Source organism: Gopherus evgoodei, chromosome 16 (genome assembly GCF_007399415.2).
Source record: "Gopherus evgoodei ecotype Sinaloan lineage chromosome 16, rGopEvg1_v1.p, whole genome shotgun sequence".
NCBI classification, from domain to species: domain Eukaryota; kingdom Metazoa; phylum Chordata; order Testudines; family Testudinidae; genus Gopherus; species Gopherus evgoodei.
Genome location: NC_044337.1, coordinates 19,428,756 through 19,442,458, shown reverse-complemented (window position 1 = coordinate 19,442,458; position 13,703 = coordinate 19,428,756). Strand labels below are relative to the sequence as shown.

At 48.3% G+C, this 13,703-nt stretch overlaps 1 long non-coding RNA gene across 1 annotated transcript; it reads right to left on the bottom strand.

Annotated features, from left to right (window-relative positions):
- Positions 1–4,993: 4,993 nt before the first annotated feature.
- Positions 4,994–12,952, bottom strand: LOC115636076. Its single transcript, XR_003996804.1, has 3 exons — positions 12,897–12,952; positions 10,854–10,916; positions 4,994–5,884 (listed from the first exon to the last, which is right to left on the bottom strand). It is a non-coding gene; the product is annotated as an uncharacterized LOC115636076 (long non-coding RNA).
- Between the last annotated feature and the right edge of the window lie 751 nt (positions 12,953–13,703).

Sequence of the window (13,703 nt, the reverse complement as noted above, 5' to 3'; positions counted from 1 at the left end):
CACAGACACCGAGCCTTCTCCGTGCTCAGCCTGACACACTCACCGAGCCTGCTCCAGCCACCCTGACACACTCACTGAGCCTTCCCCGTGCTCAGCCTGACACACTCACCGAGCCTGCTCCTGACACACTCAGCGACCCTTCCCCGTGCTCAGCCTCACACACTCACCGAGCCTGCTCCTGACACACTCACCGAGCCTTCCCCGTGCTCAGCCTCACACACTCACCGAGCCTGCTCCTGACACACTCACCGAGCCTTCCCCGTGCTCAGCCTGACACACTCACCGAGCCTGCTCCAGCCGCCCTGACACACTCACCGAGCCTTCCCCGTGCTCAGCCTCACACACTCACCGAGCCTGCTCCTGACACGCTCACCGAGCCTTCCCCGGGCTCAGCCTGACACACTCACCGAGCCTGCTCCAGCCACCCTGACACACTCACCGAGCCTTCCCCGGGCTCAGCCTGACATACTCACCGAGCCTGCTCCAGCCGCCCTGACACACTCACCGAGCCTTCCCCGGGCTCAACCTGACACACTCACCGAGCCTGCTCCTGACACACTCACCGAGCCTTCCCCGGGCTCAGCCTGACACACTCACCGAGCCTGCTCCAGCCACCCTGACACACTCACCGAGCCTTCCCCGGGCTCAGCCTGACACACTCACCGAGCCTGCTCCTGACACACTCACCAAGCCTTCCCCGGGCTCAGCCTGACACACTCACCGAGCCTGCTCCAGCCACCCTGACACACTCACCGAGCCCTCCCCGGGCTCAGCCTGACACACTCACCGAGCCTGCTCCAGCCACCCTGACACACTCACTGAGCCTGCTCCTGACACACTCACCGAGCCTTCCCCGTGCTCAGCCTGACACACTCACCGAGCCTGCTCCAGTCACCCTGACACACTCACCGAGCCTTCCCCGTGCTCAGCCTGACACACTCACCGAGCCTGCTCCTGACACACTCACCGAGCCTTCTCCGTGCTCAGCCTGACACACTCACCGAGCCTTCTCTGTGCTCAGCCTGACACACTCACCGAGCCTTCCCCGTGCTCAGCCTGACACACTCACCGAGCCTTCTCTGTGCTCAGCCTGACACACTCACTGAGCCTTCCCTGTGCTCGGCCTGACACACTCACCGAGCCTGCTCCTGACACACTCACCGAGCCTTCCCCGTGCTCAGCCTGACACACTCACCGAGCCTGCCCCTGACACACTCACCGAGCCTTCTCCGTGCTCAGCCTGACACACTCACCGAGCCTGCTCCAGCCACCCTGACACACTCACCGAGCCTGCTCCTGACACACTCACCGAGCCTTCCCCGTGCTCAGCCTGACACACTCACCGAGCCTGCTCCTGACACAGACACCGAGCCTTCTCCGTGCTCAGCCTGACACACTCACCGAGCCTGCTCCAGCCACCCTGACACACTCACTGAGCCTTCCCCGTGCTCAGCCTGACACACTCACCGAGCCTGCTCCAGCCACCCTGACACACTCACTGAGCCTTCCCCGGGCTCAGCCTGACACACTCACCGAGCCTGCTCCAGCCACCCTGACACACTCACCGAGCCTGCTCCTGACACACTCACCGAGCCTTCCCCGTGCTCAGCCTGACACACTCACCGAGCCTGCTCCAGCCACCCTGACACACTCACTGAGCCTGCTCCTGACACACTCACCAAGCCTTCCCCGTGCTCAGCCTGACACACTCACTGAGCCTGCTCCAGTCATCCTGACACACTCACTGAGCCTTCCCCGTGCCTACCCTGACACACTGAGCCTTTCCCTGATCACCCTGCTACACTCACTGTTCCCCCATGCTCAGCCTGACACACTAAGCCTTCCCCATGCTCACCCTGACAAACCGAGCCTTCTCCTGGCCTCTAGTCACCCTGACACACTCACTGAGCCTTCCCTTGGTCACCCTGACACACTCACTCTTCCCTGTGCTCAGCCTGACACACTGACTCTTCAGCCTGACACACTGAGCCTTCCCCCAGCCCTTGCTCACCCTGACACACTCACTGACTCTTCCCTGTGCTCACCCTGACACACTGAGCCTTTCCCTGCTCACCCTGACACACTGAGCCTTCCCCGTGCTCAGCCTGACACACCAAGCCTTCCCCTGGCCTCTGGTCACCCTGACACACTCACTGAGCCTTCCCCTGGTCACCCTGACACACTCACTCTTCCCCGTGCTCACCCTGACACACTCACTGACTCTTCCCTGTGCTCATCCTGACACACTGAGCCTTTCCCTGTTCACCCTGACACTTCCCTGTGCTCACCCTCACACTCACTGAGCCTTCCCCCTGTCCCTGGTCACACTGACTTCCCTGGTCACCCTGCCACACTCACTGAGCCTTCCCCTGTCACCCTGATACACTGAACCTTCCCCCGGCTGCTGCTTACCCTGACACATGGAGTCTTCCCCGTGCTCACCCTGACACTCACTGGGCCTTCCCCCTGTCCCTGGTCACACTGACTCTTCCCCAGTCAGCCTGCCACACTCACTGAGCCTTCCCCTGGTCACCCTGACACACTCACTCACTCTTCCCCTGCTCACCCTGACACACTCACTCACTCTTCCCCTGCTCACCCTGACACACTTTCTTTCCCCCACCCCCTGACACAGTCACACTTCCCCATGCTCACCCTGACACACTCTCTCCCCCCACACCGACACACACACTCTTCCCCTTTGCACGCTGATACACTCACTCTTAACCCGCTCACCCTGACACTCGCTCTTTTCTTCCATCTCACCCCAACTCACTCACTGTTTCCTCCCCTTCATCCTGACACACTCACTCTATCCCCCTCTCTGTGACACTCACACTTTCTACCCGCCAACATACACTTTTCCCCTCCCTGGCTTCTGAGCACCAACAGACACTTCCCAGCCAAGGATATTACTGGGCAAGACCCTCTGGGGTCTTTCCCTGCCCCTCCCATCCAGCTCACCTGACCCAGGCCCTGTGCTATCCAGTGTTGGCATTCCCTTCCTGCAGTATTTAATGAGACTTTGTCGGCACTACAAGCTAGGCAAGTGATGCCAAGGGGAAAGGAAAAGGCAGACTGCTGTGGTGCCCATCGGGGAGGAGGGTCTGACCTGTCCAGGAAAGTGTCACATGCTGTGTCCTGGGTTTGATTCCCTGTGTCCACTTGTCAGCACTGTCCATTCTGTATCCCAGGGCAGCATGATACTGACTTTGGTCTCTCTTTTTAATCCCAGGGTCAGGCAAAATTTTTCTTCATCTCTTTTTGAAGAGGCAGCTTTTATGATTCCTAATCATTTGAAGAAAGCTCATAATATGCCATCTTTCAGACACCGGAGTGGAAAGCATCCCTGTGCTTCCATTTCTCTGTCACGTTGACTGCACAGTTGCTGCTCTCTGGATTTAGACTGTGCTTTGTATCTGCCAATTTCCGTCTCTGGTTTGTGGTCACTGGAGACCGGGGAATGACGATCCATAACAATGATTGTGTTTCATTTTTAACTAGTGTTTTATCCTCTAGTGCTTTGCAGTGGAGAGAACATTTGCTGCATTGGTTGAAGTGGCACCAGGAGTTGAATTTTCTTTCCTGCATGTTGATTAGCAGGAGGGATTGCCCCAGGTCTTCTATGAGGATTGCTCAGTAGCGGTGGTAATTGGGTTGTAGTCACAGTCCAAAGTGACAGCTGAGAAGTCAGCAAGCGTTGCCAAACATTTATTATGGAAAGAGACCAACTCTCCCATTGTACACACACCCCACCCATTGCAGAGCCACCCCTGCAATGCATGAATAATCCTTACTCATGCAAGTGACCATGCTGGGCGTTATTCTGATCTCACACTGGTGTAAATTGGTACAACGCCCTTGAAGGCAATGGAGTTACACCACTGAAAACCCAGAGAAGGTGAGGGGGGGAATCATGCTCGACTGCAGTGGGACTGTTCAAGTGAGTAAGGCCAAGTCTATTCTAGGAGTGCTTTACCATTCTCGCAATACCAGTATGCTTTATGGGCAAAATGCGCCTAGTGTTGTGCAGCTCATACTGGCAAAGTGTGCTGTTACCAGAAAAGCATATTCCAGCCACCCCAAGCCAAACAAGCCGTACTGCTAAAAGCTCAATTTTGCTGGTATAACTTTGTCTACACTAGAGGTGTTTGCTGTCACAGGTGTGTTGGTTGGGGATTGTACCTCTTCACACACTGACCGATGTAACTATATCAGAGAAGTCTGTAGTGTAGATATGGCGCAAGGGTTGCAGGATCAGAAGTAAACACAGACTAACACAAACACACACACAAGGTATTTAAAGAGAAAAGGAGAAAAAGGTTAAAATAATTTATTAAAGCAGGGTCTACACTAGAATCTTTTGCCGATATAGAATGTCACTTAAAGGTGTGATTTTTACACCATTTTTATACTTGCAAAAGCCCTAGTGTAGACAGTTATACTAGCATAAGCTGTACTGGCAAAAACATTCTTTTGCCTCTATAAGCTGTGCCTATTGTCTATACTAGCTATACCAGCAAGCCCTTTCTAATGTAGACAAGGCCTTTTGGTTTCACTTGCATAAGCTGCTCCGCAAGTGGGCTCTACATCTGCACAGAGCCCCGAAGAAGGCACAGTAGGGCTCTGTGTGGATGTAGAAATCTGCCTGTGTAGGACAGTTTGCACGAGTGGCACCAAAATATCTATAAATAATTCAGGAAAAAATAAGATCAAGTGAATAAACTAAATACAAGCTTACATGTTGTTCCTGCAACTGATTTCATGCAAGTTGCCTTCTGCTCCTATGCTGAGCCCTGGGGAAGTCTGGGGATGGAGCTATTGTACAAGTCAATTCAAGCACCCTCAATCTGCAATCACATGTCAGAGGGACACCCTGCAAGAAAATATCCTGTCTCTTGTACATGGGCAGTCAAGGAGCCAGGCTCCACCTGGCTGTAAGTGCGTTGAGAGTTTGTTTGTTTTTTAAGTTTCCTTGGAGTTTTATTTTGCCCCTAATTCATAAGAACATTTCTACTGGACTTAGGTTTTCTAAAAGCTTGTTTGTACAAAATCAAAATTTGGTGGGCAAAAGTTAAATTGATCGTGTCCCTTTAACACACGGTGAGCCTTTGCTTTATATAATTTGTACCCATTCAACTACATAACATCTGAATACAGACATGTAAATGTTTTCCAAAGGGCAACAGTTTTTCAGATTCTAAACACATCCCCAATCTCTCATGCAGCTCTGATTTTCGGATGCACCCTGACGTTGTGCATCACCTCTTTATTTCTTTTCAGCTTGATAACACTGCTCACAGAGGTCTGGAATTTCTACCAAACAGAGAGCTCCCTTGATTCAAAGGTGTTCTCAATTTTCAGTGCTCTCTGCCACATTGTTGGAGATGGACAGTACATTGCAATTTACTAAGCAATGTGTAAGAAGAAACAATAAGAAATGAAGCCCTTGCTCCCAGAAATCCACTAAGGGCTCAGACCTGCAAACACGTAGCACCAGGTGAAGTGCTAATGATTATGAATGAACCACTGAGCTTTACCGCTTTCACTTGACACTGGTATAAATCCATTGTCTTTGGTGGAGTTACTCCTGATTTACACCAGCGTGATAGCAAAATCAGGACCAGTGACTTCACTGCGTCAGTTCATGGTGGCAAACACTATCAACCTGATCCAAAGTTCATTGAAATCAATGGGATCATTTTCATTGGGTTAAGTGAGTTTTGCAATAGACCCTATTCCTGAAATTCTAAACCCATTAAAGTCAATGGGAAAACTGATTAACTTCATTGGAGTAGGATTTCCCTGAAGGATATTTGTAGGATGAGGCTCTTGTGCTGTCTAGGGCTGCACCTAGCTCCTATTGACTTCTGTACATCAGGACCTAAAAGTCACAAAAAGACAGAGAACAGATCATAGATAATGAACACCATGTGGTCATTTTAGTTAAATCCTCCCTTTACAACCTCTTATCCTTTCACTGTGATCCCTACATTCAATAACAGAGGTACGGACCTTTCCCATATGAGCACTTAGCAAAAACAGGGTCTGCCTGTGTGTATTTTTACTGTCCGTCTTAAAGAGGATCTGATAATTAAGCAGCTTTAATAGTTAAAAAGAGAGACAAGTGCAGCTGTTACATCTCTTATTTCTATAGATCAAGGCTTGCAGTCCCTAAAATTGCTTGCACCAGTGTTGTGCAAGGAGGGCAAGAAAGTTTCACCCAGTCTCACAGCTGGCCTCATGATTCCCACTCATACCACCAAGAAACCTGATTTTATTAGCATCCAGATACTGCATTAAATTAATCTGTGTAGCCTGTACCATATAAGACTTTGCAGTTATCCTTGTTAGGATTTTGCACCATACAGCATGTGTTTGTGAAAATCTTTGAACTCTTCAGTGTTGGAACACTTTTGCATTGACTTATTACGATACTCACTTTTGTTAACCTGTTAAGAAAGTTACTCACAATCTATCACTTTGGGGTCTTATTAGCTAAGCATCCCTGCTTGAAAATAGGTGCCATTAGAAAAAACGAAATTTAAAGATGACATGAAGTGATGGTAGCAAATACAATATAAAAGAGATCATTGTGTTATCAGTTTATTTCACCTACCTGTCTCTTATAAAGGGTTAATGTCTATTTCAGCTGTAAGTCTTGAAGCCCTCTAATGGATTTGCTTGAGCAATGCAAATGAAACACTTAATATAAGTCTGTAGCTGCTAAGTGAAGGAAAGGGAGTAATTTCTGATGCCAAACTAGAAAACCAGGCATGGACCTGTACTGTATGTTAGGAAGTGGAGTGGTTATATTGAGTTACTGCATGCAGAAGATCGTTATCTCCGGATTACAACTGCTCATGCATTAATATTATCATAACAAACTGATTTATACAGTTGCACACACAAGCCCCCAAGTACTTCACAGAATGGCAAGAGAATGTGGCAAGGATCACATCACAACCACTGAAATGCAGCCAGCTCTGGGCAGGGATTAAAGTGGAAACACAGTAGCACAGCTACCCCATCCTCTGCTGAAAGCATAGGGAGAGCATCTCTTTGTGGGCAAGTCAACAACAATGTACATTATACAACATTCTGTATTTTTAATAAAACCTACTAGATTGTGCAGTGTATTTTGCATATTTAAAAGATTGATTTAATTATTCAGATTTATTTCAAATGTGCCTCTGGGTGGCTCTAAATGCATGTGTCCAACACATTTATGCAAACTCAAAGCACCACTGACCCTGAATAGACTGTAAGCTCTTAGGGAAGGGGATTGTCCTTTTATTCTAGATACAGCATCTAGCGCAGTGGGGCCTTGAACCTCACCTGAGGTCTCTAGGTGCTGCCACAATACAAATAGAACAAACCAAGGCCCCGATTCTGCATGATCCATTTCAGCAGACCTACCTATGCAGGCCCCACTGACTTCAGTACAGCTCTGTAGAGGCAGAAGAGAGCCGAGCTGGGCAGCTTGTAGGATTGGGATTTCAAACAAAATCTCAAAGACATAATAGATTTTTTAAAATGCCCATTCCTGGATTGTTTGTATAGCACTGTTGTTGTTGTTGTGACTCAAATTCCCCCCTTTCATGACTGAGAGCCTGTATCTATTAAATGGGAGCTTCTCCACATCTGAGGCCTTGGAGAAGCAACAGTTATGTATAAATATGCACAAAAACGGTGACTTTCCATTTACTTTAAATCAGGCCAAATCCATGCAGGTGAGTGGAGCAGAATCCCAACATGGTTATTCAGCTTTTACTTGTTTTGATGTATTGCCTCCCATGGAAACAGTACAGGAAACTGAGCAAGGGCAAGAAGCAGCCACCCACTTTTGATTGAATAGGTTTCACCTAGAAAAGAAAGAAAGGGAAAAGCAGCTCTCCCTCTGTCTCTCACACCCACATGCACATGCAGGGCAGACAGAGGAGATGAGACAAGCGTGTGGGGAAACAGGGAGAGGTGCAAATAAAGGAGATATGCAACCAATAATTTTGCATAACCGTGTACAAAGCTGAGCCCGGTGGACGGAGAGTGAAGGTTTTACTGCCTCCCAAACTCTGCTGTCACTGAGGCCATGCTGGGCTTCCCTGGGCACAAAAGGGGCTGAGGAGAAGGCAGGGTCATGGTCTGCCCACTGCTCGGATGTAGGAGGTGAGGAGCATGGCTACTATCCTGAAGGGATGGATGGGGCCTTGGGGGTCTGGGCTTATGCTCCCATCAGGTTCAGTGCCCCCTGGTGTTCCCGCTGAGATGGCCCTCTTCTACATAGCCTGCCAACGTGGCACAGTGGGTAAAGCTGGCTAATTGTGTGGGGATCCATTCCGTTACAGAGACCTGCAGTGCCAACAGCCTGAACAGCTCTTTTTTCTTCATCTGCTTCTAGCACCTTGGGCTGCTCCCCGTCCCCGCAAGCAGCTCCCATCCCCGCTGCTGGTGGCGGAGGAGAGGCAAGGCCAGGCAGCGTGCTGCACACTGCCTCCATCCCCCCTGCCCAAGCGCTGATTCCGCGGCTCCCATCCCAGCCCATTGGCAGGGTCCAGGAACCGCAGCCAATGGGAGCTGCAGGGGCGGTGCCTGCAGAGCTGCCTGGCCACATCTCCCCTCCACCAGCAACAGCAGGGATGGGGAGCCACTGGTGGGGGGAGCCGAACTGCCTGAGGTGAGAGCCTCCCACGCCACAGACCTTGACATTTTTACAATGGACACGTTGCCGACCCCTGGTGTGTGTGTGGAAGAACACAAAGAGAGAGCTGCTGTGCATTTGTGTGTGTGCACGCCCACGTGTGCATTTATAAGCATGATTTCACTGATGCACTTGGAAGCGTTTGGGTGTGCATGCTTGTAAACACATTTGTGTGTGAGCACCGAGCTCTTACAACATGCGCCAAAGGTTAGCGGTCACAAGTTTATAATTAATGCTTCCCCTGTTCCCCCTTGATTTTTTCACTGCAGACATGCAGCTGTAATTATGTGGAAGCCAAAAAACTGGTTTCCCAAGAAAGCTGCTGTAATTACCACTGTGCAATGGGCTGCATGAGCCAGAGCTGCAGATGATTTGGGGTTTGGGAGATTTAAGTGAGAGGTGTGATACAGATGAAAAGGGAAGCGAAACAGCTCAGTCAGTATCATGCTGCCTGCTCTGTCATCCAGACGCCCTCTCTTTCCTGCTCTGTTCCTTTGTTTCTACTGTGCATTGGGCATGTAGCGGTTGTATCCCTAGCAATCACACTGGCGTCATTGGTTTTGAATGGTATCTCAGATCGATGGGCAGACGACCAAAGATCTGTGAGTAATAATACGACACTACTGTGCCACTATTATTGTAATACTATACGAATCATTCATGCTGTCCATTGGTGGGTGGTGCCCCTATGTTTTTAATGAAAATAAGGGCCTGATTCGCCTCTTGCTTTACTGGCGAGTGACTTCACTGAGTCGGGGGAGTTATTCCTTCTTGAGAGCTCAGCACTTCGGCTCCTGTTCAGAAAAGCATTGAAGGCCATGTATAACTTTAGAAGTCAATGGGACTTAAGCACAGGCTTAAAGTTAAGCATGTGCTCAATTGCTTTGCGAACTCTGGGCCAGAGCGCTCAGCACCTTACAGGATTGAGCTCTGACACCCACCTGAGATAAGAATCAGGTCAATATATCTGTGCACTTCTAATTTCTCAGTAAGACTCCCGAGTTCTTCTTTAGTCCTTGCAAACCCAGCACTCCTTCAGAGGTATGCACTGCAAATGTTAATTAACTATCCCTCATAACAGCCTTGGTGTCAGGGCAGTTTTTTATACTCCTTTAAGCAGAGGCTCACAAAGGTTAAGGCCAATTTTTTCATACCTGTTTGCCTAAAGTGAGGCTCTGAAATTTTTATTTTGCCTCCCAAATAAAAGGTATCTCAAGCTGGGCTTCCCAAAAATTGGGACACCCAAAATCAGCGGGATGTTTGAAAATGACATGGGGCACGTGACTTGCCAAAAGCGACACAGTGAGTCCGTAGCAGAACCAGAAATAGAACCCAGGAGTCCTACGCTAAACGCTATTTCTCCCTGGCTGTGTCCTGCAGACAACATAATTTATGATTTCCACTGACGCTGCTCTGAACAAAACAAGGTTTACCTCAGGGTAGGTGACTGTATTCGGTGAAGGGAAATGGTGAATCCAGCCCACTAACTTCAAAGAGTTTCTCCTTGAATTACTGCAGTGTGAGAAGAGATTCAGGCCCACCATTCACCCATATGATGTCTCAATAATAAGTATCCCATTAAACCTTTGATCCTGAAAATCCCCAGTAGAACTGGTTGGGAATTTTCTGACAAAATGGTTTGTCATTGAAAAATACCCATTTGTCACACCTGAAACATCACGGGAAAGGTTTGGTTTCAACACATATTTTTGACTATAAAGTTTTGAAATTGTTGAAACATTCTGTTTTGACATTTTCAAAACAAAATTCCAGTTTTCTGGCTCAAAACAACTTTTGGTTTAGAAATTAGAACTAATTAGACTAAAATAAAATAAATAAATCTAACGTTTCAATTGACACAAACCATTTTTTTTCAGCTTGTAAACACTTCGAGATTTTGAATCTTTGTACTGCTTCGGCTTGGAATTTTTTTTTGATATCTCAAAAATTTTCATAGGATGGGATAATAATTTCCTGTCCACCTCTAGTCCTGGCATGGAGTGTGAACTCATTTCACTCCAACTCAGGAGCGAGCAGAGGCCATGCATGGGAACAAGTAAAGTTAGCAGTATAACCAGTTTTGAGATTTTATTGTGAGTTTCATGATATTTGTGTTTTTTTCTTAATGCTCCAGGTGCTGGAATCAAGAGATTACATGAGAATCTCCATTTTCATTGACATAAAGTTCATCTCCAGCCCTTGTGATTGATGAGAAAAGCTTGGAGACATAAAGCAAAAACTCAGAAACCAGAAGACAAAGAAAGAGAACCCAACATTGATCGTTTTAAAAAATTCCGAATGACTTTTAAGTCAATCTCAAGGTTTGGGGACCTGACCCATGTTTTTTGAACACTTGGGATCGGCGATACTGGGTTAAATGCTTGGCATGACCCTCTGCACAGAGTAGCAAGGCCCTGGCTGAATCCTGCTTCCCTGCAAAAGCGCAGGACATAGCAGAAGGGTAGGGCTTGGGTGGAGAACAGTGTCTGGAGTGCATAGTACTAATGATCGGTTGCTAGACAGGAAGAAGGTGGCGTCTTCCCAGTAGTACTGTCATTAAAGGAGCATGAGGTTCCCCGCCCATTCGGGCCAGCTCATTGCTTGCATGTGCACCTCCCCACACCTGCACTGTGCAGGATCTGGCTCTAACTGGGATCTCCTGCAAAACGAATGCTATTCTGCAAGGCATGAGGTACTCAGAGCTATCCTGCATGCAGTACCTGCCTCTCTGCCTGGAAATCTCTTTTGCAAAGATGCTAAGGATCCTGCCACTGCTGGAGATCAGGGCAGGGAGAGCCTCAGGTGGTCTTTAAAATGTCCCCCATATTTGCATCACAGCCTCAAAAGTTACCCTGTTCTCCTGCTGTTTCTTTTGAAGCTGTGTCTCCAAACCGCATTTCACTTCCCCCGCTCCTGAAGCTTCTCCTTCCCCAACCTCCTATAACTGAAGAAGGAAGGAGTCGAGCAACCCCTGACGGGCTATTTATCCTCAGGTAGCTGGGAGTCAGGAGCTGCTCAGCAGATCTTTAGAGAAGACAGCACTGCGGTAGGCTAACCCACGCAGCCCTCTAGCAGTTCACCAGGGTTGTAAGACTCCCTGTGAAAGAGACACTTGCATTGCAAACACTGCAGAATCAAAGTCAAGTGCCAGGACTAATCCCACATCTGGGTAATGCTAATGTGGATTAGACATAATGACTCCAATCCCCAAAGGTATTTAGTTGTGTAACTCCCAAGATGACTTTTGAGAGGGAGGGAGGAAGGGGAGATTTAGAGCCGTCTTTGGCATTTCACACACAAACTGTTTATTTCTCAAACGCATTCACTCTCCACCCAGGGGATCTCATTTTCCATCAGCAGGGAAAAGGACAAAGGAACACTGCAAGATGTGAAACTGGGTGCAGGGGAGTGTCTGGGGCTGGTTTATGACCTCATGTGTACTGGTCCAAATCTAGAGTCATGTCATTGATTTCAATGGAGTGACTCTGGATTTACACAGGTGTAAATGAGACTAGAATTCAGCCACCAGGGGGCCAGAAATCTCCAAGGAGCTCAGCTCTCATTTAGGCACGAAAATCAAGAGCCAGCTTTTCTGAACAGCTCCACACCCAGTCTCATGTGCTTGCTGGAAAATCTGACCACAAGTCTCACAATGAGAGCAGCCGGGGGCTGAGCTGTTAGGAAATGCTGCCTCTTATTTAGGTGTCTGGATAGGGGCCTCGCTCTTTGGAAGACAAGGCTCCAATTGTGAATGCTGAGCACTAGGGAGCCTGGCCCTATATGTTTCTAAAGTAGGGTGACCAGACAGCAAGTATGAAAAATCGGGACAGGGGGTGGGGGGTAATAGGAGCCTATCTAAGAAAAAGACCCCAAAATCGGGACTGTCCCTATAAAATCGGGACATCTGGTCACCCTATTCTAAACTGAAGTTTATACTACTATAAACTAAACCTACCTTTGCCCCTTTCTATCACACTGATGGGGTTGAGTTCAAGAGGTGGGCATGGCTAGGTTAGGAGACAGTGCCCCAGCTGCCAAAGGTGAGGGCAACGTGACTCTTTTGGCAGGCCTCTATCTCAGCTGAAAAACAACAAATCCAGAAGTGCTAAAACTCCTGTGGAGAAAATGTCTTTGGGAAACAGTTTTTCTCTCTCTCTCCCCTCCCTTTGCCCCCCTCAACACATTCATGTGCATTTACCTCTTATTGATTGATTCCTTTGAATGACTCCAGCTAAAAAATCTTGTAGCTGCAGCCTGTGAGGGGAGATCAATGGAGAGGCATTAGCAAGAGGCACAGAGAAAAGATCTCCTGGGTGGAAGGTCCCTTCAAAAGTCCTCTCTGGGAGCAAAACCACCACATCGATATTTCATCATGACCTCTCTCTCCCCTCTTCCCCCAAGAGAGCTTGATAACAAAGCAGGTCCTCAAGTCTTTCACAGAGACTAGATTATAACTATCCCAATTGATCTGATATGTAAACAAAAAGGAGGCCCCTTAAGCCAAGCGACTTATTGGCAAAGCTCCAATGGCTGCACAGACAGGGTCAAACTCTCATTAGTTTCTAAAAGCTTGGAACCTTTCTCCTATGGATTGTGGAACCTGAGCTGCAGAGAAATTCAGTTAGTTATGGCAAATTTTAACTACTCATCCCCAGAGACTTCCCAATCAGCCGGCCACTCTGGTTAGACCATTTCGCTGATGTCAGAGTCAATTTTCTTTCTTCACTGGTTAATGTAGGCCACAGATTTTGACCAAGGGTGTTTGTATCCAAAATTTGGATTGAGTCCTGTGGAGAGCTACAGGCCGCCCCTAATGTTTGGGTGCAGATCCAGACTTACCCAGACACCAAGAGTGTTGAGATTTGGTTCCATCCCTCATACAAGTTGTGACATTTGGATCCTGGGTCCGCACTCTCTCAAAATTCAGACCCAGATTTTTGGTTACTGGGGATTGTCCCCAGTAAAAATAAACAGGAGGGGAGGGGAAGACACAGAATAATATTCT